General features: G+C 44.2%; 1 protein-coding gene across 1 annotated transcript in view; it reads right to left on the reverse strand.

Annotated features, from left to right (window-relative positions):
- ASTN1 (astrotactin 1) overlaps positions 1-24,970 on the reverse strand; it is a 287,830-nt gene that overhangs the window by 84,438 nt on the left and 178,422 nt on the right.

Consider the following 24,970-nt stretch of genomic DNA (forward strand, 5'->3'; position numbering starts at 1 on the left):
TTATAACTCTTCACATGGATTACATTAAGGAGCAGAGAACTGAAGTAATTGTGGTGGGCCCAATCCTTTGAAATGGCCTTCCCAACTGAGTACGGAGAGTGCCTAGAAGATTGTTTTAGCAGACTGGTCTGTGCTTGCTCTAATTCTGTATTGTTGTTTTAATCCTGAGGATTTTTTTTTAAAAGTTGAATGCTTTTTAATTTGAAATTTGAGCATTTTAATCTTGGTAACTGCACTGGTAAACTTTGGTATACTTTCTGTCTTCACAACCTGAAGAAGGAAGGAAGGAAGGAAGGAAGGAAGGAAGGAAGGAAGGAAGGAAGGAAGGAAGGAAGGAAGGAAGGAAGAAAGAAAGAAAGAAAGAAAGAAAGAAAGAAAGAAAGAAAGAAAGAAAGAAAGAAAGAAAGAAAGAAAGAAAGAAAACTCCCTGACAGCCTGAAGAAGAGCTCAGCATGGGAAATTCAGAAAATCTTTCCCGGCTTTATTATTTGCTCACATAAATGTCACGCTCAAGTTATGGTGTACCAAGAAAAAGAGTCCAGAGTGCACATTTCATCTTCTGCCTTCATCTTTTTTTATATTCATTACCTATCAGCCTAGTTTAGCCACCCACCTCATGGTGGGAGATGCTGCACACCTGACAAATGCTAAAAGAAATTAAAATCCAGGTCAGTTCTTGTACATGAGCATTCTGAATTCGGCCATCTCCCGGATTTTATGAAAGTCAGAAGGGATGCACTGCTGGCTGAGGAGGTTAGGCTGAATTCAAAAATCCCTGCTGAAGTGGATGAGCTGTGTTCCCACAAAAAAACGTCCTCACATTTCAGTTTAGGGCCAAACTGTGCATGCTGCTGCAGATCTGTTTCTGGATCCCTCCATGTGCAATTCAGCATCAAAAAGAAGTCACAGAAGGTGCTGGTATGGATCAGAATTCTTCCTCCACATACCACTTCACTGATGAAAATCACTCCCCCCCCCCCCCAAAAAAAAAACACCTGGGCTGTTTTCACCCATGTTAAGAGGGAAATTATACAGGCACAAGACAAATAACTTCATTTCTTCCTAGCAGCTTATAAAGAGAAAAATAGTAAAATCATGCTTTTGTATGAGGTAAAAACAACCAAAAGTTCTAAAAACCCCTTCAAAGTTAGTATCTTGTGCAGCATTTAAAAAAAAAAACCTTTAAAATGCTGTTTCCTAAATAACTAGTTTTGAAAAAAAAAATTGTTTGCTTCTGTTGCAAAATGGCTACACTTTAGCTAGTATCCTCAGATTCCTCACCAGCAGTTGCTCTGCCCCCAAGCTTCTGATTTCCCTGGATCAAGCAATTAATTCCCCACCAGTTGCCGCGCGGGTGCATTTTGATCTGTGGCTGTCTCCAATTTCCCTCACAACTTCCAGATCTCTAAAAAACAAGAGCAGGAAGCCGCAAGGGAAATTGGAGGGAGCCATGGATCAAAATTCACCAGCACAGCAACTGTTGGGGAACTGACTGCTTGAGCTGGGGAAAACAGAAGTCTGGGGGTGGAGCAACTGCTAGTGAGGAATCGGTGTCAGAGACATTAACCACTGGAGAGCCAGCACAGTGTAGTAGTTAAGAATGGCAGCCTCTAATCTGGAGAACCAGGTTTGATTCCCCACTCCTCCACCTTGAGCCATTCACAGTTCTCCCAGAACTCTCTCAGCTCCACTTACAAAGTGACTGTTGCAGGGAGAGGAAGAAAAAGTGATTGTAAGCCATTTTGAGATTCCTTAAGGTAGAGAAAAGAGTGGTATAAAAGCCAAGTCTTCATCTTCTAAAAAAAGAGAATGTCCTAGTGTCCACAGTTACTGAGGAAACTGAGAAGAGCATTCTCTCTTTACTTGTTGGCTTCTGATCCACAGAGTTCCACAAACAGTGCCCAGGCTGCTGCTCCTATTAGCGACTGGGGAGTGAGAGTTCAATTCAAAGCTCTGCAGGCGCTCTAACGTACGTATCTCACCCAAGTTTTTTCATTCACCGTATCATACATCAACTCCTGCTCCAAATGCAACGTCTATATACACTGAACTGTTGGTGACTCTGCAGTGAGAGGGAAAAACTTCACATGCAGGGACGGGTTCATGCTCAAAGCAGCTGCTGCTTTCAACCCCAAGGGTTGTTTTTAGAAAATCTCTGCTGCAGAGAGACAGGTTATGATGTCGGTTGACTTCAGCAAGGTTTGTGATGAGGCCCTGCAGGGCATACTTTCAGCCAGACGCCTCTGGGAATCTCCTAAGCACCAGCACAAACACAGAGGAGGGCCTCCCCTTTATTGCTAGCATCTGGCATTCATATGCTATCTCTGCACATATAAGGGCCATTTATTTAACATGCCTGGGTATTGGATATTCGTATTGAAAAATATTATTTAGCAGAGTTAGAAACGAGTAGCACAGCAGAGAAATATGCAGAGATCATTTGTGTGTTTAAAAGAATATGATTGCTTTACTTAAAACTACAAGGGAAGGGTAAACCGGGAGTAAAATAACAGACACCAACTCCTACATCTTTACATCCTGAGAACAAAGCAAGGGATGGCTCCTCTTCTCCAAACTTAGACAAAGGGAGGAAGAGATGCCATAAAATGCAGAATAGGCGATACGTTGATTTCCAATCACAGCACTCAATTACTGGTCATGTAACTAAGACCTCCTACACACTTTCGCGGGCTTTCTCTCTAGCTAAACAGATAGGTTACAGTAAACACATGGGACTTCCTGTTCAGTAACAGCAAGGCTAACTCTATAATTACTGAAGTGTTGCAGACTTGCAAATCCCAACACTGGGAGAGGCCATGGGTTAGTGGTAAACCATGTTAGGGATGCCACCCTCCAGGTGGGACCTGGGGATCCCCCCCCCCCCCCGAATTACAACTCATCTCCAGACAACAGAAATCAGTTCCCCTGAAGAAAATGGATGCTTTGGTTGGTGGACTCTATGGCATTGTACCCCACTGAGTTCCCTGTCCTCCCCAGGTTCCATCCCCAAATCTCCAGGAGTTTCTCAACCTGGATCTGAAAGACCTATCCCCCCACCGCCTGACAGTGGCCGAGGGGGGAGGGATCTGGCAACCTTAATTGCTTTGCAGCAGAAGGCCCCGGGTTAAGTCCCTGCTAGTTAAAAGGATCAGGTAGAAAATGCTCAATTAAGCACTCAGTGCTGGCAACGCTGTGGGAACCTTGGCAACTATATGCATTGCTGGTGAGACTGCATCCACATCCAGGCCTTCTGGCAAGAAGTTGCAGGGGTTATAAGCAAAATTGTCACTCAAGAAATGCCCAGAACACCGCAATTGATGTTTCGGGGCTTACGGATGGAATCAAATCTGGAACACTCCCAACAAGAACTAATTTCCATCTTATTGGCCTCAGCACACCTTACAATTGCATCTAATTAGAAAGGATGCAAACCTCCCTCAACAGCCCTCTGGTACAAGAAAGCCTGAGACCAATTCACTATGTGTAAGCTTTCTAACTTGATAAATCATACATAAACAGCTAAATCATACACCAATGTTGAAATTAACTTGGTTCACGGTTCTTCAGTATATGGCGGATAATGTGATTTTGCTGACCAACTTGCTTTGCAGGAAGCGGCTGTTGTTTTAACAAAGAGATGTAAGAAAATCATTTTGGTTCCCTGATGTTGAAGGCATAAGCTGAGATTTGCCTTCCCTTTTAATTGCTTTATATTTATTTCTTCGTTTTTAAGAACTGAACTAACACCACGGAGATAAATTTTTAAACTTAAAATAACATTTTAAAAAGGATCAGGTCGTAGGTGATGCGAAAGACCTCTGTCTTAACACCTTGCACTGCTACTGCCAGTGACAGTAGACAATCCTAGCATTGCTACTGACTCAGTATAATGCAGCTTCTTGCATAAACATGGCTATGATGGACAAGCTGGGTTCTGCCTCTGTCTCTGAGCAACCAATGAGAGCTAATAGAATGTTGAGAGAAGGAGACTTAAAAACAGCAGCTGACAGCTTAAGGGTTGAGGAGAAAGGGGGTTTTCTAACTGAGGAGAACTGTGTAGAAAAGCTACTTGGAACATGCTGTCCATAGTAAATTGGTAACTAAAGAATTCCAGTTGTAGATATAGGAACTCAGTTCAAAAATTCAAAGTATGTGAAATGTTTTTTTCTTAGACTTTACTTTCTTCCAGGAAAAAGCGATGCCAGAGGGAAATGAAGGAGAAACACATGGGTGCCCCTCCACTTTTAAGAGAGCCAGTTTGGTGTAGTGGTTAAGTGTGCAGACTCTTATCTGGGAGAACCGGGTTTGATTCCCCACTCCTCCACTTGCACCTGCTGGAATGGCCTTGGGTCAGCCATAGCTCTGGCAGAGGTTGTCCTTGAAAGGGCAGCAGCTGTGAGAGCCCTCTCCAGCCCCACCCACCTCACAGGGTGTTTGTTGTGGGGGAGGAAGGTAAAGGAGATTGTGAGCCGCTCTGAGACTCTTCGGAGTGGAGGGCGGGATATAAATCCAATATCTTCTTCTTCTTCTTCTTCTTAAACATTTTTTGAGAATTTTGTTTTCACAAAGAGGTTCCGGAACTCCATTCTCCAGGGGGGAAAAAAGCCCTGCTTTCTTCAATGTTTTATTCTTATAATTTTTTTTTTGTTTTGATTAACCCTGTGCAGGGGTGGAATTCTAGCAGGAGCTCCTTTGCATATTAGGCCACACAGCCCTGATGTAGCCAATCCTCCAAGAGCTCACAAGGCTCTTTTTTGTAAGCTCTTGGAGGACTGGCTACATCAGGAGTGTGTGGCCTAACATGCAAAGGTGCTCCTGCTAGAATTCCACCCGTGACCCTGTCTGTGGATGTTTTGGGAGTGAGGTAGAGGACCTGAGCTGTGAGATGGTCATGACTCTCTGTAAATTTTTAAAAGTGACAAGAAGGGTTACAAGTGTGACATCATGCCCCATAACCTGAAGAAGAGAGGTTGCAGAGGGCACTAGGCACTCTGTGTGAGTAGAGAAGGGATGTCACAACGGCCAGTAATCAAGGTCAGAGTTAGTAATCTCTTTCAAAACCATCTATGCTAAGTGGTTAAGATAATCTAGAACTGAGTGAAGTTAATTATTCGTGGTATGAAAATGCTTGTTCATAATTCTGGAATTCTGCAGCTCAAATCAGACACCACACAAAAGAATGACTTATTTTAACCATAATTAACAAACCATGACACCAGGATTCAGCTTGAAGATGATCACTCAACCTTCACAAATTCTGGTTTTATATTCTACCAGCCAGGATGAAACCAGGGTGACTACATCTTCCAGTCTTGGCTTTACTTGGCTTCTGGTTTGATAGAACCTAATTAACTATAGTGAATGGAGAGGCTTGCATACCCACAATCACACTAAGTACAGTTAAGTTTAATTAAAACCATGGTTTCACACTATGTGAACTGAGCTAATGTCAATTAATTTCACTGGGGTATGCTGAATTCTAGTGACACAGATCCATCTGACCTCCAAGGACTCTTCCTCCAACTTAAGTGACTTTTCACCCAACAAAGGCTGAATTCAGATGGCCAGTTTGGGCCAGCACAGGAACAGCCCACATACAGATTTAAATGGCACGTTCAAACATGCATATTTGGGTACCACCTCACTTCTGCCCTTACCTCATCCTCCACCATCTCTCTTCTGCCTCAAAAAGTTACCAAGCAGTGAGTGGCAGCAAATTGCTGAAGTACTTCCAGGGTGCCTTTCCCAGCCATCTGAACAGCTTGGGAGCACCAGGGAAGTGTCGCTCATGCGCTTGAGCGGTGGGACTGCTCCTCCAGGGTGCACACAGTCCATCATAAGAACATAAGAGAAGCCATGTTGGATCAGGTCAATGGCCCATCCAGTCCAACACTCTGTGTCACACAGTGGCCAAAAAACCCACGTCCTATCAAGAGGTCCACCAGTGGGGCTAGAAGCCCTTCCACTGTGCCCCCCCCCACCCAAGCACAAGAATACAGAGCATCACTGCCCCCAAACAGAGAGTTCCAACAATAAGCTCCATATGCTTATCCATTCCCCTCTTGAAGCTGTCTATGCTTGTAGCCGCCGCCACCTCCTGTGGCAGTGAATTCCACATGTTAATCACCCTTTGGGTGAAGAAGTACTTCCTTTTATCTGTTCTAACCCGACTGCTCAGCAATTTCATTGAATGCCCACGACTTCTTGTATTGTGAGAGAGGGAGAAAAGTACTTCTTTCTCTACCTTCTCTATCCCATGCATAATCTTGTAAACCTCTCTCATGTCACCCCGCAGTCGATGTTTCTCCAAGCTAAAGAACCCCAAGCGTTTTAACCTTTCTTCACAGGGAAAGTGTTCCAACTCTTTAATCATTCTAGTTGTCCGTTTCTGCACTTTTTCCAATGCTATAATCTGACCACCCTCGGGGTGCTTTCCACTAAACCAGCATACTTCTAAGATGGGAGGATGCTACCCCAAGTTGCCTGTCTGCACCTAGCCAAAGAGAGCCTCCTAAGACTTGAAGCAAGGCTTCAAACTTTGCTCAGTGAAATGGAAGGAATAAGGATAGGATCTCACCACAATATTATGGTACTCCAAGGCTAGCTGCATTAGTAAATTCACTCAAGAATGTCAAGAATGGTGCTGATGAAGAGTCATGTATACCCTGAAAACTTGCATATTATTCTGCCACCAAATGCTAGTGTCTTCATGCCTATTTCTTCTTTGCCTTGACCTGGATGGCCCTGGCTAGCCCAGTCTCCTCAGATCATGCAAACTGAGGGGATTGGCTCTGGGTAGCATTGGGAAGGGAGACCACAAAGGAAGTCCAGGATTACTGTGCAGCAGCAGGCAATGGTCAGTCAGTCAGTTTATTGCAATCCAAGATCAGAAATCGACTCTTCAGGAAACATACCATTTAGATGAATATCTCACATATGCCTTGTAAAATGCACTGATTCAATAAAATTTGTTGAAATGATATTTTCTTCTGATTGAACATCCCAAAGCACAAAATCTGGTTACTTTCAAAGTAATTCCATTGCACTGATCACTGAGCAGAAGAGAAATAGAAAATTGGCTAGATCTACCAGGGTGATGCTAAGGAGCCCTGTGGCACAGAGTGGTAAGCTGCAGTACTGCAGTCCAAGCTCTGCTCATGACCTGAGTTCAATCTCGGCAGAAGCTGGGTTCAGGTAGCCGGCTCCAGGTTGACTCAGCCTTCCATCCTTCCGAGGTCGGTAAAATGAGTACCCAGCTTGCTGGGGGGGAAAGTGTAAAAGATTGGGGAAGGCAATGCCAAACCACCCCATAAAAAGTCTGCCAAGAAACATTGTGATGTGACATCACCCCAGAGTCAGAAACGACACGGTGTTTGTGCAGGGACTACCTTTACCTTTTTACCTGGATGACTGAACATAATTTGGATTAATTTGCATATTCTGAATGTTCTGGTAAAACCAACAATAAAAGAGGATGTGCTCAATTGCCTCTCACTTACCCACCTGGAGCAGGCAAAGGCAAGCCACCCCTGAATGTCTCCTGCCTTGAAAATCCTACAGGGGCCTCCATACGTTAGCTGTGACTTGATGGCACTTTCCACCATCATTTCACCTCTAGCACTTACGCATCAGCAAATGGTCCATTTTAAAAATTAATTGAGTGAAAGGGTTGCAGTGTGCCAAAGCAATCGTTTTGAAAAAGAGAGACACTCTTTCATGAGGTGCTCTAAAAAGCAGCACCCAGAAGCAAAAAAAAAAAAAAGTTTGTGAAAATTGACATGAAACCCATTCTCTGAATTCTTTTAAAATGTTAAAAAGGAATGTTTATTATGCTGCTCCCATACGATCTGTTTACTAACCTTGCACATGAAAGGATCCCACTTCCTAAGATGATGTGATCTCTTCAGGGCTGGCTAGAAGCAGTTTGAATGCAAATTGTCCTAGGTTTGATCCTACAGCTTCACGCTCGCTTGAACTGGAGCCATTCCTGATGAAAATTTACGGGAGTAAATCAGAGATTCTGGATAGAGCCTGGCTTCTCAAAAGAAGAGGCAAACCTCCCTCAAGGAGGGAACCAGCAGTTCTGATGGGAGGCAGTGATCTCTGACAGAACAGAAGGGCAGAAAAGGTGAACAGAGAAGAGAGAAAACCGCCGGGACAGGACTAAAACAGTGAATGTTTTTAGAAAGCACTGAATCTTAAACGCTCCCCACCTCGGAAGAAAGGCCTTGTAATATGGTGTGTGAAAAGGAGGAACATCCTTTCATGAGGCGGTCTAATAAGTTGCTGTTCTGGTGAAAGAACAAGGAATTTTAGTCATAATCAAGAATGGCATTTTTAAAGCTACGCCATATGTTAGAGCAGTGATTCCCAAATGCCTGGCAGACATGGAACAGTAGTTGCCAAGGAACTATCTGAGGAACTCTTTATTCTTAGTGCTAATAGTGTTGAAGAATTACACGCCCTCTGAAGAGCACACTCACTGTGTCTATGTATGAGTTACTACGCCAGATCTTGGCTGTGGCGTCAAAACTCTAGAACTCTCTGTTGCTCTCTTTTGGCAACTGGTGAAGACTCTGTTGTTTGTTTGGCATTTCCTCATGGATCCCTCCTTCCTAACTGATGTTTTAATTGCTGTTTTTTATTTTTTGCATGTAATTTAATTCTTTTTAACTGTTTTAATGGTGTGTGTTGTGGGGTTTGGTTTTAATGGTTTTAACATGTGATTTTGCCATGGTGGCTCCTTGGGAGGGATGAAAGATGGGACACCATTTTGTAAACAATATTAATAATAATAATCTGTGTGCCAGATGCTGAGGTGCAAGGCCATTCAGACGAGAGTAAGGAAGTCCAAGTCAGAGGGAAGATAACCAGAAGATCAAAAGGAGAAACAACACTGGTTCAAGTCGGAAGTCAAGGTCCATGAGAGCCAGTCGAGAGTAAAGCTGGTCAAGACCAAGGAAGGAAACAGGATCACTAAGACAATCCAAAGAGAAAGGCAGGAGGTCAAACACAGGCAGAAGTCCTGTAGCAGTACCACATTATTTACATTACCAGCACTATGTTTGTCCAGATTGATGGGCTCAAGGACCCATCAATCAATTTCCAGGACCAATTTCCAGGACCCAAATCACATCAGTCAACCGATCTCAGAAGCTATCACCAGATTCTTCTAGACAGGGATGTGGTTCTTCTGCGGGCCACTTTGAGAGAGAGGCATTGTGGTGTGGAAAAGAGTGCATCAATCACTCTTCCTGCAAGCAGGCAGCTCACACATCTGACCAAGCAAGTCTCTGGAACCCTTGGACATGGTTCTGGGTTTGGGCAACCACAGCGCCTGACAGGATGGTTCCTGGTTAGAAGAAGGCAAACCCAAAACCCTTTCTGATTGCAAATAATTCCATTGTCTCTCTGGAGCAGGAGTAGTTGAAGGATTCAGGGTGGAGGAACCCAGCTAGATTGCTTAAAAGGGGCCAAAGGGCTGTGAAGCACACCAGCCAGGTCTCTCTCTCTCTCCCTGTATGTGTAAAGTGCTGTCAAGTCACTTATGGAGACCCCAGTAAGGGGCTTTCAAGGCAAGTGAGAAGCAGAGGTGGTTTGCCATTGCATTCCTTTGCAGTCTTCCTCTGAGGTCTCCCATCCAAGTACTTACCAGGGCTGACCCTACATGGTTTCTGAGATCTGATGCCATCAGGCTATACTATGCTGCCTTCCTTCCATCCACAGTATGAGCTACCCTGAATATGCCACCTCAGCTAAAGGAGCCTCATTCCTTACATCTTGATACAGGAGATTCGAAGAGTGTTCCTCGCAAAACTCAAAAGTTGCAAGAGGTGCAAGGGCATATTTATGGAATTGTAACCTAATCAGGGAGGAGCCACTAGAGAACATTACAGCCAAATCAAGACTCCCTCCTCGGAAGTAGAAGGAACCTGAGTATACCTTTAACACCAGCATAATGTAGTGGTTAGACTGTCAGACTAGGGTCCATGAGAACCAAGGTCAAACTTCCACTCCACCACGGAAACTTTCTCAGTGATCTTGGACCAGTCACATGACACATGAAGCTGCCTTATACTGAATCAGTCCCTTGTTCCATCAAAGTCAGTATTGTCTACTCAGACAGGGAGTGGCACTCCAGGGTTTCAGGCAGAGGATATTCACATCACCTATTGCCACATCCTACAACTCGAGATGCTGGGGATTGAGGCTGGGACCTTCTGCATGCCAAGCAGATGCTCTGCCATTGAGCTAGGACACTCTCTTTCAGCTTAACCTAACTCATCTCACAGAGCTGTTGTGAAGATAAAGTACAGGAGAGTGGGGGATGATGAAAGCCACTTTCGGTGCCCCCTGGGAAGGAAAAAATAGGGTATAAAAGAAGCAAAGAAGTAAATATATAAACCCTCTCTCCCTAATACTTAGGGTAATAGTGACAGTGCCTAGAAAGTCAGGAAAAGACTGACTGAAAAACCTAGCTAGCCCATAATCTCTTCCAGTGAATATGCACCCCCTTGATGGAAAAAAAGAATATCTGATCATTTATACAGAGATGCAGCTGAATGTCTCTCTGGATGGAGGCAAGGCCAGTACAGTAACTCATTCAGTGATGCAGTGGGCAACCTCCTTGGTGAGTAGGTGCTTTAGAGGTCACCGAAGACTTCAGTTATTTAATTTATCATTTACATTGCACTGTCTCAGGAATTGTTGCCGAGCACCACAGTAAGACTGGGGAACATCCAGCACTAAACCCAGGAGTGATAAAGCCAGGGACTCCTGCCCTGGTGCAGCTAGGACAGACATACAACGTGGGCTATATTATATACTGTGCAGGAATGGGCTTGCAAGCCCTTCCCTGTTCATGCTGATTGGACCATGGGAGATTAGAAGAACCTCATGGCCACCCCAAGTGGAGGGACGGTGGCTCAGTGGTAGAGCATCTGCTTGGGAAGCAGAAGGTCCCAGGTTCAATCCCCAGCATCTCCACTAAAAAAGGGTCAAGGCAAATAGGTGTGAAAAACCTGAGCTTGAGACCCTGGAGAGCCGCTGCCAGTCTGAGAAGACAATACTGACTTTGATGGACCGAGGGTCTGATTCAGTATAAGGCAGCTTCTTATGTTCATATATGTTCAAGTCTCTGCTGCCCTGTCCCAAAGGTGCCAACCTAAACCTGAATAACCGCTTACTGTCACCAGGAGTATCTTCTGCCAGTCAAAGTCATAAATCTATCATTCCACATCTATATTACCATTTATAGGCCCTGTCTAGTTGCTGCCCCCCTTCCACTACCCTTCTACAAGCAAGCATGAGGACCCACATTGAAGCTGCCTTAGCTTGAATCAGACCATTGGTCCATCAAGGGCAGTATTGTCTACTCAAGATTGGCAGTGGGTTTCCTGGGTCACAGTCAGAGGCCATTCACATATTTACTTCCTGGTATTTTTTTTAACTGGAAATGCTGGGGATTGAACCTGTGACCCTCTGCATACAAAGCAGAGGCTCTTCCACTGAGCCACAGGCTTTCCTCTAATCCAAAGTTTCCCAAACCCTTCCCCTTCATGGCCTGGTTCCTTCCCTATGGTCTGGGCGGAGGATGCTCAGGGAGTGATACAGAGACTGCACACAGGCCAGGAGATTTCTCTGCCCTCTCTGATGTTTTCGAACATCAGAGGGGGACAAGGGAGGGCTTCTGGCCAGTGCACAGTGTCTGTAGCGCTCTCTGAGTGCTACAGGTGGTGGCATGAGGGGCAGAGGCTGGAATGCAGTGTGGTGCGGCATGCAGTGCTGAAGATAAATAGAGAGGGGAAAGTGATCTGATATTGAGGCTTCTGTGACCCGGTGCTGGGTTGTGACCCTGCAAATGAGAAACACTGCTCTAATCTATTTCACACTTTAGAGCTACTGCACTCCAGTGATAGAGAGCATCTCTGCTGTCCCTCCCTGTTACCACTTGTCAGGCAGCACGACAAACAGGTGTGCTGAGTTTATACAGATCAAACTCAGAGGGTTCAAGATATAAAGAACTTTAATACATTGATTGATTGATTATTATGGTCAATGACCAAGAGAAATAAACCCAACAAACATTAAAATAAAAAATGCAATACCACAAATCTATATACAAAGAGCCTTGTCACAACATTAACATTTAAAAAGTGCAATGTCTATTCTGTATCTCCGATGAGGCTCAGGAAGATCTTGCTTTAGTGCAATACTTTGCAACTTTCACTGTAGTCTGATGTGATTTATCTATACGGAGAGCAGTAAAGTGAAAATTTTCACCTTTTCCCAGGAATTTTCAAAATAATGGTGATAAAAGATCATCACACGTTTTTGTAAAAAGGACAGTATAAAAGGACATGCCCTATTGATTCAGTCTCTCAGAAATCAGGATTTCATTCAGGACACAAGCTTTGAAAATATCTTCCTGTTAAACGTATTCAAAAGAGAATATTAAAATGACCTGGGACAAAGCTGACCTTAGTTTTGATACTGTGAGATTTCCTAGATAATTTGCTAAATGTACTAAAGGTAATTCCTGTTTTTGATATAGGACAGACAAGCTTTATTTGAAGTCGCATTAAGTTAGAGTTCTTAATTACCTCAGATCTCCAAGTTGGGACTCCTCTCTGTCTATCAAGGGAAGGTGTGCAGCTGAATAAATCTGGCATTACTAGGGCTTTTTTTGTAGCAGGAACTCCTTTGCACATTAGGCCACACCCCCTGATGTAGCCAATCCTCCTGGAGCTTACAATAGGCCCTTTACTAAGAGTCCTATAAGCTCTTGAAGGATTGGCTATGTCAGGGGTGTGTTGCCTAATATGCAAAGGAGTTCCTGCTACAAAAAAGCCCTGAGCAATACCAATTATTTCCTGAATTCCAATATTGTACAAATACTGTGATTTGGGAATATCAGTATATACCAATATTTTCCGGTTTTGGTATTCACAAACCCCCCAAATACTGGGTGTTTTTTGTGCACACCCCTAACTACTGCCTTATCCCCTGCCAGTAAATCACACCTGGAACTATAAAGCTGGGAAGAATAAAGTTTCAGAAGAAAAACTCTTCCTCTGAGACAGGAAGGCCATCCCCAAAGGTGGGGAGAAGAAAGAGAGGTTATTAAAACTCTGAGCATAAGAAAGAGGGGGTCAATATGGGAGAATCCACCCCTGTAAATCGCCTGTTTCTTTTTTGCTTGCAGTGAGCACCTCTTTCAGATTATGGTTCCTTACAGCATCCAATTGTCAAGGAGCTGGTCATCTGCCATTCAGTCTCTTTCTTCCTTCAGCCGCCTCCCTGCTGTCACCACCCAGCTAGGCATTCATGGGGGGGAAAGTGCATGCCTATACTTTTCTCCATGGGATATCTCAGAGTGACAAAAAAGTATGGGGGAGGCCTGGGGAGGAAAGGAGGAGGCAGCAGGGCAGTCTGGGGAAAGGCTGGTTGAAGAGGAGAAAAGAACCTTTTCATCTCACCGTCCTCCAGTTTTGTAAAGGCGAGGCGCACAGCAGGATGGGGTGCAGGTTTGAAAAGAAGCAGCTATAAATATTGAGGTAGGTCGCTTGGAGGAGTGGTGGTGATGGATGTGAACAGAGAGAAAAACACAAAGCTGTCTTAACCTCACCTGGTCCTCAGCCACCCTAGGAGGCTGGATACCGACTGCTTCGGAGGCCAAGGGTAAATTTTGTAAAAGAGAAAGGAACAGAATGGGTGGAAAGGCGGTGCCAAAAGAGGACCAGAGGGAAAGCCAAAAAGGAAACACAGGAACTATAAAGCTATCTGCTCAGCAAAATGTGAAGCCTTTCACCAGCCTCTGACCCACTTCCATCGGTGGAAGGCTTCAGAGTGGAAGGATGCAAACTATAGGGCTGGTGTAAGTGACTCATATTTGCCTACTTTGGTGCGCCACCTCAACCTCCGTCCCACTAGAGAACCAAGCTCGACTGGAGCAGTGTCACATGGTGTTCACAGTGGGTAATAAAACCATCTGTTGATTGGCTTCACACCCAGCGCCATCTCTGTGCTTGTTTTAACACAGGCACGCGTTTGTGAGTCAGCTGTGACAATGCACAACCGCCACACAAAATCTGTTCAGCTCTGCAGGCAGCTCTTTTCCCATCTGCCGTCTTCCTTGGCTTGCTGAAAAGGTTGCCCGATGCTGGGCCTGGGTTGTGTGGCAAAGCTCCTGCCTTCTCTAACCCTGGCATCATCCTCTTGGTTTCCCTTGCCACTGTTGCTATCCTACATGCTGTCAACAAAACGAGCAGAAATAATCACCCTGTGACATTATGGTCTGGCTGGTAAGCAGCAGGGCAGCTGACAACTCAGGTCTCAAGAGAACCATCTTCCTTCTAATTAAAGACTTCCTGAAAATAGATAACGAGGTTGAAGGAAGAATAAATATAACACTCTGGTCCCTGGGGAAAAGATGGATGGATGCAGGACAGAAGAGGGAAAACCTTCTAAGCAATGATGAGTAATCTTTTTATGTTCCTCCTTTCTTGGTGCAACTACCCCCGAGAATCTGATTTTTAACATGTTTCGGGCAAGAGAAGCATTTTCTCATGGATCAATTCAGGAGAGGGATAGAACAACAGTCTACCCCTAGCAGGAATGAGAAGAAAGAGCTGCCGGAATGAGAGGTGAAGATCTTGATTGAAGAACATAACACTAACATATAATTCTGTTACTGATTCCATCTCTGACTTCCAAGTGGCACGGGAGTATTTATCTGCTCCCAAGCTCGGTTCTATTTTATTTCCATAGTTCCGTTCTTCTAGAAGTAATGCTTTCCTCTAGTGCAAGCAGCCTTCCTCTGATGAAAAATGCTCTTTCACATCAGGGAAGAACTCTGTGCAAGGGGTGAGAGCACAATCACTAGTGGTGCAGATCCAAAGGGACCAAAGTGAAGGCACAAACCATTTGCTACAGGTTTTTTTTAGTTTGCATCTTTTTTTTTTCTTACAAGTTTTGCTTTCATCAAGATGGATACACGCTGATTAAAATTACTATGCAAAGCAGAATCTTCATACAATTGTGCAATCACATAAAGTTGCATTTTGCATGATAATTTAATAATTGCACATATGTGCCTTGATAGCCTGTATGGGAGGAAATGTAACTGAAAACTGCCATAAACAGTGCATATGCCCAATTCCCAAAAGAATTTTATATATTCTCCAAAGTAAATCACAAGGGAAGGGGCTATGGCATAGTGGTAGAGAATTTACTTCACGTGCAAAAGGTCCCAGGCCAACATTTCCAGGGGCAGGTGATGCGAAATCTGAGATTCTGGGCAACAGCTGCCAGATAATACTGACAGACCAAGAGTCTAAATCAGTATAAGGCAGTTCATTGGGGGGGGGGTTGTAGAAAAAGCCCAGCAGGAACTCATTTGCATATTAGGCCACACTCCCTGACACAAAGTCAGCTGGAACTGCGTTCCTGTGCATTCCTGCTCAAAAAAAGCCCAAAGGCAATTTAACAAGTTCATCCATGTGTGTTCAAGAGAGCTGGAGCAGAACATAGGCCCAAACAAATCCATGGGATGGGAAGAAAACAAAATGGAGGACATTAACTGTTTTTCATTAGAGATTCTAATGAGGAAGCTCAGAGCTGGTATTAAGAAATAATCACAAAGAATGCAATTACCTGCTCCAACTGAGCACTGTGGCTTGGACAGAAAGCTCCTTCACAGACACTCTGCACGTGTACACTCGCACACACATACAGTTTATGGGCACTAGTATTTGCCAAGACTACACTGCGTTTTTCAATTCTATGTGAATACAGACACAAATCACTGCCCCCACACTGAAGAACATACACTAAGAGACCTCACTGGCTTCTCAGTGTTTGCCCACTGCAAGCTTAGAGATGTGTCCTTCCCCCTTACGCATCAGAGCTTGGGAAACCTGCATAGCCTTGACAAACACAACAATCACGTAAAGTATGAAGGAAGGCTGAGAAGTGCTTCTATATAAGCTTTTGCACTGTATTTCCCACTGGTATGGGGAGGAAGAGGTATAGCCTCAGATCTCAGAAGCTAAGCAAGGTTGGTACTTGGAAGGGAGACGGCAAAGAAAAACTGCAGAGGAAGGCAATGACAAACCACCTCTGCTTCTCACTTGTCTTGAAAGCCCATTGTTAGGGTTGCCAGGGAAGAAGGAATTCTTAGGAGGCTGAATAAATATTGCTAATTAACAACCTCCCAACATGACTAATGGATTTTTAAAATGAAACAAATGGAACCCAATGACAATCCACAGGGTCCTTTTGTTTTCTTCCAGAAAATGTACTGGGGTCACGTTCACCACATGTAGAATGCTAGCCTGAGCTTTACCACTGCAATAACTAAGGAGTCTTTCTCCAAATTCTTTCAAGTTGGAAGAAGGTTTCTTAGCTAGGAAAAGCATCCTCCAGCCTATGGCAGGATTCCACTGACCTTTTTCCACACTGTCAATTGTCACAATCAGTTCTGAGCTAACTCAAATAAGGGAAACAGTCCATGTGTTCTGCAGGTTCAAGTGTTGTGCTAGGACTGGGGAATATGCATTCTGTTAGAAAAGTGTACCTCTCTCTCTCTCTCTCTCTCTCTCTCTCTCTCCCTCTCTCTCCCTGGCTAGCCTATTACATAGGTTCTTGTGAGGAAAAGGGGGAAATAATGTTGTAAGTAAGCATCTTGATAAGTAGAGTATAGATATCTTTAAAAATACATAATTAGGACAGAAATCTTGAGTAGGTTAGCTGATCAAAGTCAAATTTCAAAAGTGCCCCCAATTATTGTGTGCAAGTAATTATAAAAAAAAACAAAACAAGGGTGGCATGTACCTCCTGAGAAGAGGAATTCCTTTTGTCTTCCACACAGGAGAGAATTCCACTTTTAAAGGGGGGGGGGGTTGATGCAAGGTGTGCCGGTGTTATCTCAAAGCAAAGGAAGTGTGCTCTCCCCCCCCCTTTTTTTTGTTACTATTGTTGTGTTAGCATGCTAATGAAAGTAAATTCAACTACTTAATTAAAAAGCAGTTAATTGACTACTACTTCCTTTTAATTGGGTTACAGCTTTATTAATAATGCACATTGTGCTTTGTGGTCTACACTGTCATCCTGCCCATGGTGTCTTTGTTCCATTCTGCTGTAAACCCAAGACCTAATAGTCAAGGGTAGAGAGTGGCAGGCTCAGTAAGAGGGTTTTCTGGACAGATGCCATGGAACCTGAAAGACTGATTCCCAAATGAGAACAAAGTTTGAGTCCACTGGCACCTTTAAGATAAAGTTTAATTTTGGACATAAGCTTCTGTGTGCATGCACACGACCTAATGAAGTGCACATGCAGACGAAAGCTACTGTAGCTTACAGCAGTGATCGTTGCTGCATAGTACTACAACTTGAGTGGCAGTGGTTCTCCAAGGAGTTCTCCCCTCCTCGGAACCACTAGCTGAACTTTTCAACAAGAGATACCAATGGCAGAAACTGCCATCTTCTGCACTCGCTCCTTTTTGGGTGGCACGGGAAGGGGGGAAACTGGATTCTTTTGAGTGCTCAGAATTCTTCATCAAGCGGAATAGAAAGGGGACCATTTCTCAGCTCCACAGAGAACAGAGCTGGCTATCAATGAAGTATTACAGACAGAGTGGTTTTAATCACCAAGCTTCCTTTCATTTTAAAGCACCTACTGGCCAGCAGGAACACAAAGAAATTTGGCTTCTTGGGTCATTCGAACAAGCCTGTCGTGCGGCCCCATGCTGGTCAACGGAGTCCATCAGGAGGCCTTGTTCTCATGACAATCTCTTGCTACTTCCAAGCAGAACGGCAACACAAAGAAAATGCATGCGGACCCCAATTGGCTCTCTGAAAACAAAATTGCCATTCCCCCCCACCCCACCCCACCCCGTGAGCTGTTTCTTTGAGCAGAAGGAAATTGGCTAAAACCGAATTGGACCTGAAAGCCGCTGGGATTCCCACTACGGAAACCATTGTGCGAAGCAAAACCTGGACTTCAGAAACAGAGGGTAGAACTGCAACGGTACTCATTAAATGTGAAATGTGGGGCCGGTAATGAGCTACTCATACAGCTGACTCGCTTTCAAGTGTACCTATAAATAGTGAAAGCTTCGGGAGGGGGGAAAAAGAGAGAGAGAGGAACCTGAATTAAATATTACTCTACCGCTACCCGCTTCTGGATTGAAATCAGAAAACTTCAAAGGACAAGCCGAAAATGACCCCCCCCCCCTTTAACTTACAGAGACTCAAGAGACTCAGCGAGGATGGGTGCTTACTGGAATGGGTAAGGTACATGCAAGCTTTATGTTCTGCTAAGAAGGAGTGGGCTGGGGGTCAGTAACAGAGCATCTGCTTTGCACATAGAAGGTCCAGGGTTCAATCCCTGAGGCCTCCACTGAAAAGCAGCTGGTAGCAGGTGAAGGGAAGGAGCTCTATCTGAGACCCAGATGCCAACTATGAAAGACCAAGAGTCTGGCTCAGGATAAGGTAGCATCATGTGTTCAGAGATGAAATTGCTGAATATTTACCATAAAGAATGAGAGATACTTAGCCCAGAGGGAAGAGAGATTAAAGACAGGTGGACATAGAAAAATTCTTCTGGGTCTTGAAAAGTTTGCTTAAAAAAGAAGATAGAGAGCCGTCTCCTGCTGCTAGTAGGAATGAACATATGTATATGAACATATGAAACTGCCTTATACTGAATCAGACCCTTGGTCCATCAAAGTCAGTATTGTCTGCTCAGACTGGCAGCGGCTCTCCAGGATATCAAGCTGAGGTTTTTCACACCTATTTGCCTGGACCCTTTTTATGCTGGGGATTGAACCTGGGACCTTCTGCTTACCAAGCAGATGCTCTACCACTGAGCCACCATCCCTCCAGGAACTGTACAGAATCTGCAGTAGCACATGAATCAATGGAACGTTAGTCTGCACAGATAATGGAATTACTTTTTTGTGAGTTGAAGGCACTTTAAAAGGGGGCTTGCTAAACATTCGCCTCTGGTCGAGGAGGTTCTGCAGGGTGGCCTAGTGGATACAGCATGACCCTGTGCTTGGGGAGACCCCGGTTCAAATTTTTGCTTAGCCAAAAAGTTTACTGGCCAACACTGTGGGAGTCGCTATCTTTCAACATAACCTGCCTCTCAGATTGTTGGACAAATTTTGAGTCCTTTCAGGTTTATTCAAGATATGAGCTTTCATGTGCATGCACAATTCCTCAGATACATTGAGACGGAAGCTAACAGTTCATGTATAGAGAAAGAAGCCTCTACCTGGATCTCTCCAATTGTTGTAAGCATAGAAAAGAGAACAGCTGACAGAGCCGGATTAAACTCTGTGGAGGCCCCTAGGCAGTCAAAATCTTGGGGACCTCTCACAAATTATCTCAAAGACGGGGCACCTGCCCTGCCTCCCGCGGTCCCTGCTGCAGCCTGCAGGTACCTTCTCAAAAGCCTCTTTGACAAAGCTGTGGGGGAAAGGCAGAGAGAGGCAAACTGCACCAGGCAAGTCAGGAATAGAGTGGCTCAGCTGTTGGCTGTGTGTGCAGGCTGAGAGGGCTGCAAGCAGGGGGGAAACCAAGGGAGGGGGGAGCCAGCTCAGGGCCCCTTAAGGCATGGGGGCCTATAAGGCCAGTGCCTACTCGGCCTAATTGTTAATCCAGCCCTGACAGCTGATGTGAATGCGTTCCTTGGACAAATCTTCAGTTAGGCAACGTGGCAAGCCCTTTTTTAAATTAGAGACAACTGGACAAAATGAGATGGTTCATTGGTTCAGGGAAAAAATGTTGCCCGTTTCCAGTCTTAGAACAGCCCTTCCCTCCCAATCCTAAACCACTTTCTCTCTCACATGAGTCAATGGGCCTTTTTAAACATGACGGAGTAGCAAAACTTGGCCTTTCACCTTCTGTACGAGTCAAAGAAATGCAGCCATTCCAGGCTCCCTGACAGAAATGCCTTTATGGTTCCAGGCTCCCTGATAGATGTGCCCATATGATGCAGGGAGTGTTGCATTCACATCACAGATTCTGAGGAGCACTAAAATCACTTTCACTGAACACTTAAAATTGTAATGTGCGAAGTGGCCCTACTTGTGTGAACACAGGACTACTTGAGCTGATTGCTCACAGATTTCAGGACTCATTTCATCTTTTATGCAGTCAGTCATATATATATGCATAGATGGTAAACATCCCCAGTTGTTAATTCCAGTATTAATCTGTAGCTGTGAAATACAAAAGGAGTCCTGTGAAACCTTAAAGACTCATGCAATTCCAACTCACGAAAAGCTTACAGTGGAATAAATTCAGTTACTTTTTAAATGCCACTGGACTCCTGTATTAATGTCCTAATTATGAAGCAGGGATGCAGCTTTAGAAATGTCAAGAAACATTACCCAGGCTGCAAAGGACCACACTAATTCCTTGGTGTTTGCCCACTGCACGTGTACAAAGATGTGCTTTGCCACTCCCTATCAGACACAATTTACAACTACAAACATTGGAGGACACAATCCAGGTGCCAGATGGTAAGTCTCTTTGAATTGTCTCTGGAAAATCTGCAGTTACAAGACTGTAGGTTTCAGCTCCATAGTTCATTTTGGAAAATGCACAAGTTATAATGTGGTGGCCACATTCAAATGGCAATCTTGTTCTTTATCATATTTAAAGTTTTCCATGCCATATGTAAGAACGCATGCAGTATACCTGCTGTGGCTTTCAGACTGAAGAATCTGTCTATGAACCTTAAATGATGTTAGAACGATAATGTTTTAAAGAACTATTTCAAAGAAATATTTTTATTAGGGTTTGTAGAATCTTTCGGGATCAAGTGCCATGTTCTACTGGTGAAAGTTTTCCTTCCAGACGTTTCGTTCTCAGCTGCGGAGAACATCCTCAGTGGCGTTGCAGCCGGAGCAGGCGCTCAGACCTTCTTGGCTGCTGTGCATTGAGTGCACTGGTAGGAAACGTCTGGTAGGAAAACTTTCTCCAGTAGAACACGGCACTTGATCCCGAAAGATTCTACAAACCCTAATGATGTTACCAGCCGTGAAAACCTGAAATCTTTGATAATATTTTTATTGTTAGCATTTAATATTCACATTCTCCCTTTGGGTGCCATCGCTGGTGTCAAAGCCTGCCAATGCTGAAGAAACTAACGCTAAAGACACCGAAACACATTCAAATGAATCAGTGAATCCACTCAGGGAGAGGGCAGATGGCTGGGAGACATACCCTGCAGACTGGTCATTGTGTATTCTGTGTCAGGCTCTCAATGGTAGTGGTCTGCCCCGCTCTGCAAATAATGCTAATGAGACATCCCATAATTCAGGCAATGCATCGCCTTAGCCAACCATCTCAGAGGATTGGAAAAAACTGATGCGTTGCCATGCTTCTTGATGCTCTCAATGACTGTGCTATGGAGCAGATGGTCTCAGAACCTACCAGAGGTGGGGCGATCCTGGATCTGGTCCTAAGTAATGCCCAAGACTTGGTGAGAGACGTAAAAGTGATTGCGCCGCTTGGGAACAGTGACCATAATGTTATTGATTTCACCGTTTGTATAAATAGGGAGTTGCCCAAAAAGACCGCCACAACCACATTTAACTTTAAAAGGGGTAAATTCTCTGAGATGAGGAGGCATGTGAGGAGGAAACTGAAAGGAAAGGTAAATACGGTCAAAACCCTTGGGGAAGCTTGGAGACTATTTAAAACTATAATCTTAGAAGCTCAGATAAAATACATACCACAAGTTAGGAAAGGCACAAACAGGTATAAGAAGAGGCCAGCGTGGTTAACAAACAAAGTAATGGAAGCTGTAAAAGGTAAGAAGGACTCCTTTAAGCGGTGGAAAACCAGTCCAAGTGAGATTAATAAAAGGGAACACAGGCAGTGGCAAATCAAATGCAAGACTGTGATCAGGCAGGCAAAAAGGGACTATGAGGAGCATATTGCAAAAAACATAAAGACCAACAATAAAAATTTCTTCAAATATATTAGAAGTAGGAAACCAGCCAGGGAAGCAGTGGGGCCCTTGGATGACCATGGGGTAAAAGGATTACTGAAGGAGGATGGGGAAATGGCTGAGAAGCTGAATGCATTTTTTGCCTCCGTCTTCACCGTGGAAGATGAGAAGTGTTTGCCCGCCCCAGAACCACTAATATTGGAAGGGGTGTTGAAAGACCTGAGTCAGATTGAGGTGACAAAAGAGGAGGTCCTACAACTAATAGACAAATTAAAAATTAATAAGTCACTGGGTCCAGATGGCATACATCCGAGAGTTCTGAAAGAACTCAAAGTTGAACTTGTGGATCTTCTAACAAAAATCTGTAATCTTTCATTGAAATCTGCCTCTGTTCCTGAGGACTGGAAGGTAGCAAATGTCACCCCCATCTTTAAAAAGGGTTCCAGAGGGGATCCAGGAAATTACAGGCCAGTCAGTCTGACTTCAATACCGGGAAAGTTGGTAGAAACCATTATCAAGGACAGAATGAGTAGGCACATTGATGAACACGGGTTATTGAGGAAGACTCAGCATGGGTTCTGTAAGGGAAGATCTTGCCTCACTAACCTGTTACATTTCTTTGAGGGGGTAAACAAACTTGTGGACAAAGGAGACCCGATAGATGTTGTTTACCTTGACTTCCAGAAAGCTTTTGATAAAGTTCCTCATCAAAGACTCCTTAGAAAGCTTGAGAGTCATGGAGTAAAAGGACAGGTCCTCTTGTGGATCAAAAACTGGCTGAGTAATAGGAAGCAGAGAGTGAGTATAAATGGGCAGTCTTCGCAGTGGAGGACGGTAAGCAGTGGGGTGCCGCAGGGCTCGGTACTGGGTCCCATGCTCTTTAACTTGTTAATAAATGATTTAGAGTTGGGAGTGAGCAGTGAAGTGGCCAAATTTGCGGATGACACTAAATTGTTCAGGGTGGTGAGAACCAGAGAGGATTGTGAGGAACTCCAAAGGGATCTGTTGAGGCTGGGTGAGTGGGCGTCAACGTGGCAGATGCGGTTCAATGTGGCCAAGTGCAAAGTAATGCACATTGGGGCCAAGAATCCCAGCTACAAATACAAGTTGATGGGGTGTGAACTGGCAGAGACTGACCAAGAGAGAGATCTTGGGGTCGTGGTAGATAATTCACTGAAAATGTCAAGACAGTGTGCGTTTGCAATAAAAAAGGCCAATGCCATGCTGGGAATTATTAGGAAGGGAATTGAAAACAAATCAGCCAGTATCATAATGCCCCTGTATAAATCGATGGTGCGGTCTCATTTGGAGTACTGTGTGCAGTTCTGGTCGCCGCACCTCAAAAAGGATATTATAGCATTGGAGAAAGTTCAGAAAAGGGCAACTAGAATGATTAAAGGGCTGGAACACCTTCCCTATGAAGAAAGGTTGAAACGCTTAGGGCTCTTTAGCTTGGAGAAACGTCGACTGCGGGGTGACATGATAGAGGTTTACAAGATAATGCACGGGATGGAGAAAGTAGAGAAAGAAGTACTTTTCTCCCTTTCTCACAATACGAGAACTCGTGGGCATTCGATGAAATTGCTGAGCAGACAGGTTAAAACGGATAAAAGGAAGTACTTCTTCACCCAAAGGGTGATTAACATGTGGAATTCACTGCCACAGGAGGTGGTGGCGGCCACAAGCATGGCCACCTTCAAGAGGGGGTTAGATAAAAATATGGAGCAGAGGTCCATCAGTGGCTATTAGCCACAGTGTGTATGTGTGTGTGTGTGTGTGTATGTATATATATATATATATATATATATATATATATATATATATATATATATATATATATATATATTTGGCCGCTGTGTGACACAGAATGTTGGACTGGATGGGCCATTGGCCTGATCTAACATGGCTTCTCTTATGTTCTTATGTTCTTATGCCACAAAAATCGATCGGCAGAATTTTTACAAAAGCGATGGCAGCGCAGAAGAAGCCTTGATTCAAAGGCAAGCTAAGCGGGACAAAAAACATGCACTGCAGTATATCGGAGTCACTCTGGACAAGGGAACAGTCTTGGTCTTGGGACCAAGGTGGCTGAACGAAAGGACATTCCAAGCCACAATACAGAAGTCTGAGAGTTACGAGAGGTGCATCGTATTTATATGGGGGAAGGGGTAATCTTGCTAATATTTCATCTTATAAACAATAAAAGAGGGAGCAGCAAACTGTCTCTGCTTCAGCTCTTCAGTCAATCATAAATAGTAGCCAACTGTAGAGAGAGGCAGTGCAAGTGAAGGAAACAGGGAAATGACTAATTGTGCCAGGAGAGATGTTTGAATACAGGGAGCTGTGAAGTATGTTGGTTGAGCCATGTCTTATCTGCAGAAAAACCACATGTGGCTCATATGCAATGGATTAGCTACTCCCGGCCTAAGAGATTTAAGTCACATCCAAAACATTCTACAGCATCCATAAAGGAAGACTGTAAGCCTAAGAATATTAGCCTGGAAGTAAATGTGACTGTAACAAACACGAATTTGAGCAGACTTCGGAGGATGGTGGAAGACAGGAGGGCCTAGCATGACTATCCATGGGGTGGCAAAGAGTTGGACTTGACTGTGCGACTGAACAACAACAACAACAACAACAACAACAACGGAGAAAAAAATGAGGACTCAACTACATGTATGTTTTTGTTTTTCTTTTGCTAATGCAGCCTCCACAATCATTGCATCAAGAAAAATGAATGGAGGAGGGGTTAAAACTTTCTTCTCTGCCACTTTCTTGCCAGAAAAAGGTGACACCTACTTTTACTGGGGAAAACGTTTGTGTACTTTTATCCCCTCTACCACCACTATCCCCACACCTGTGTTCTTGGTCAAATAATTCTGGAGGTTGTGTTCACAAAAGGAAGAAAAGGCATTTGAAATAAATATGGGATTGGATTCTGCTGATCATTCCCATTAACAAACAGAGGTGATTTTCATTGACTTCTTCCCTCCCAGTGCAGAT

This window comes from Heteronotia binoei, chromosome 2 (genome assembly GCF_032191835.1).
Source record: "Heteronotia binoei isolate CCM8104 ecotype False Entrance Well chromosome 2, APGP_CSIRO_Hbin_v1, whole genome shotgun sequence".
Taxonomy (NCBI): domain Eukaryota; kingdom Metazoa; phylum Chordata; class Lepidosauria; order Squamata; family Gekkonidae; genus Heteronotia; species Heteronotia binoei.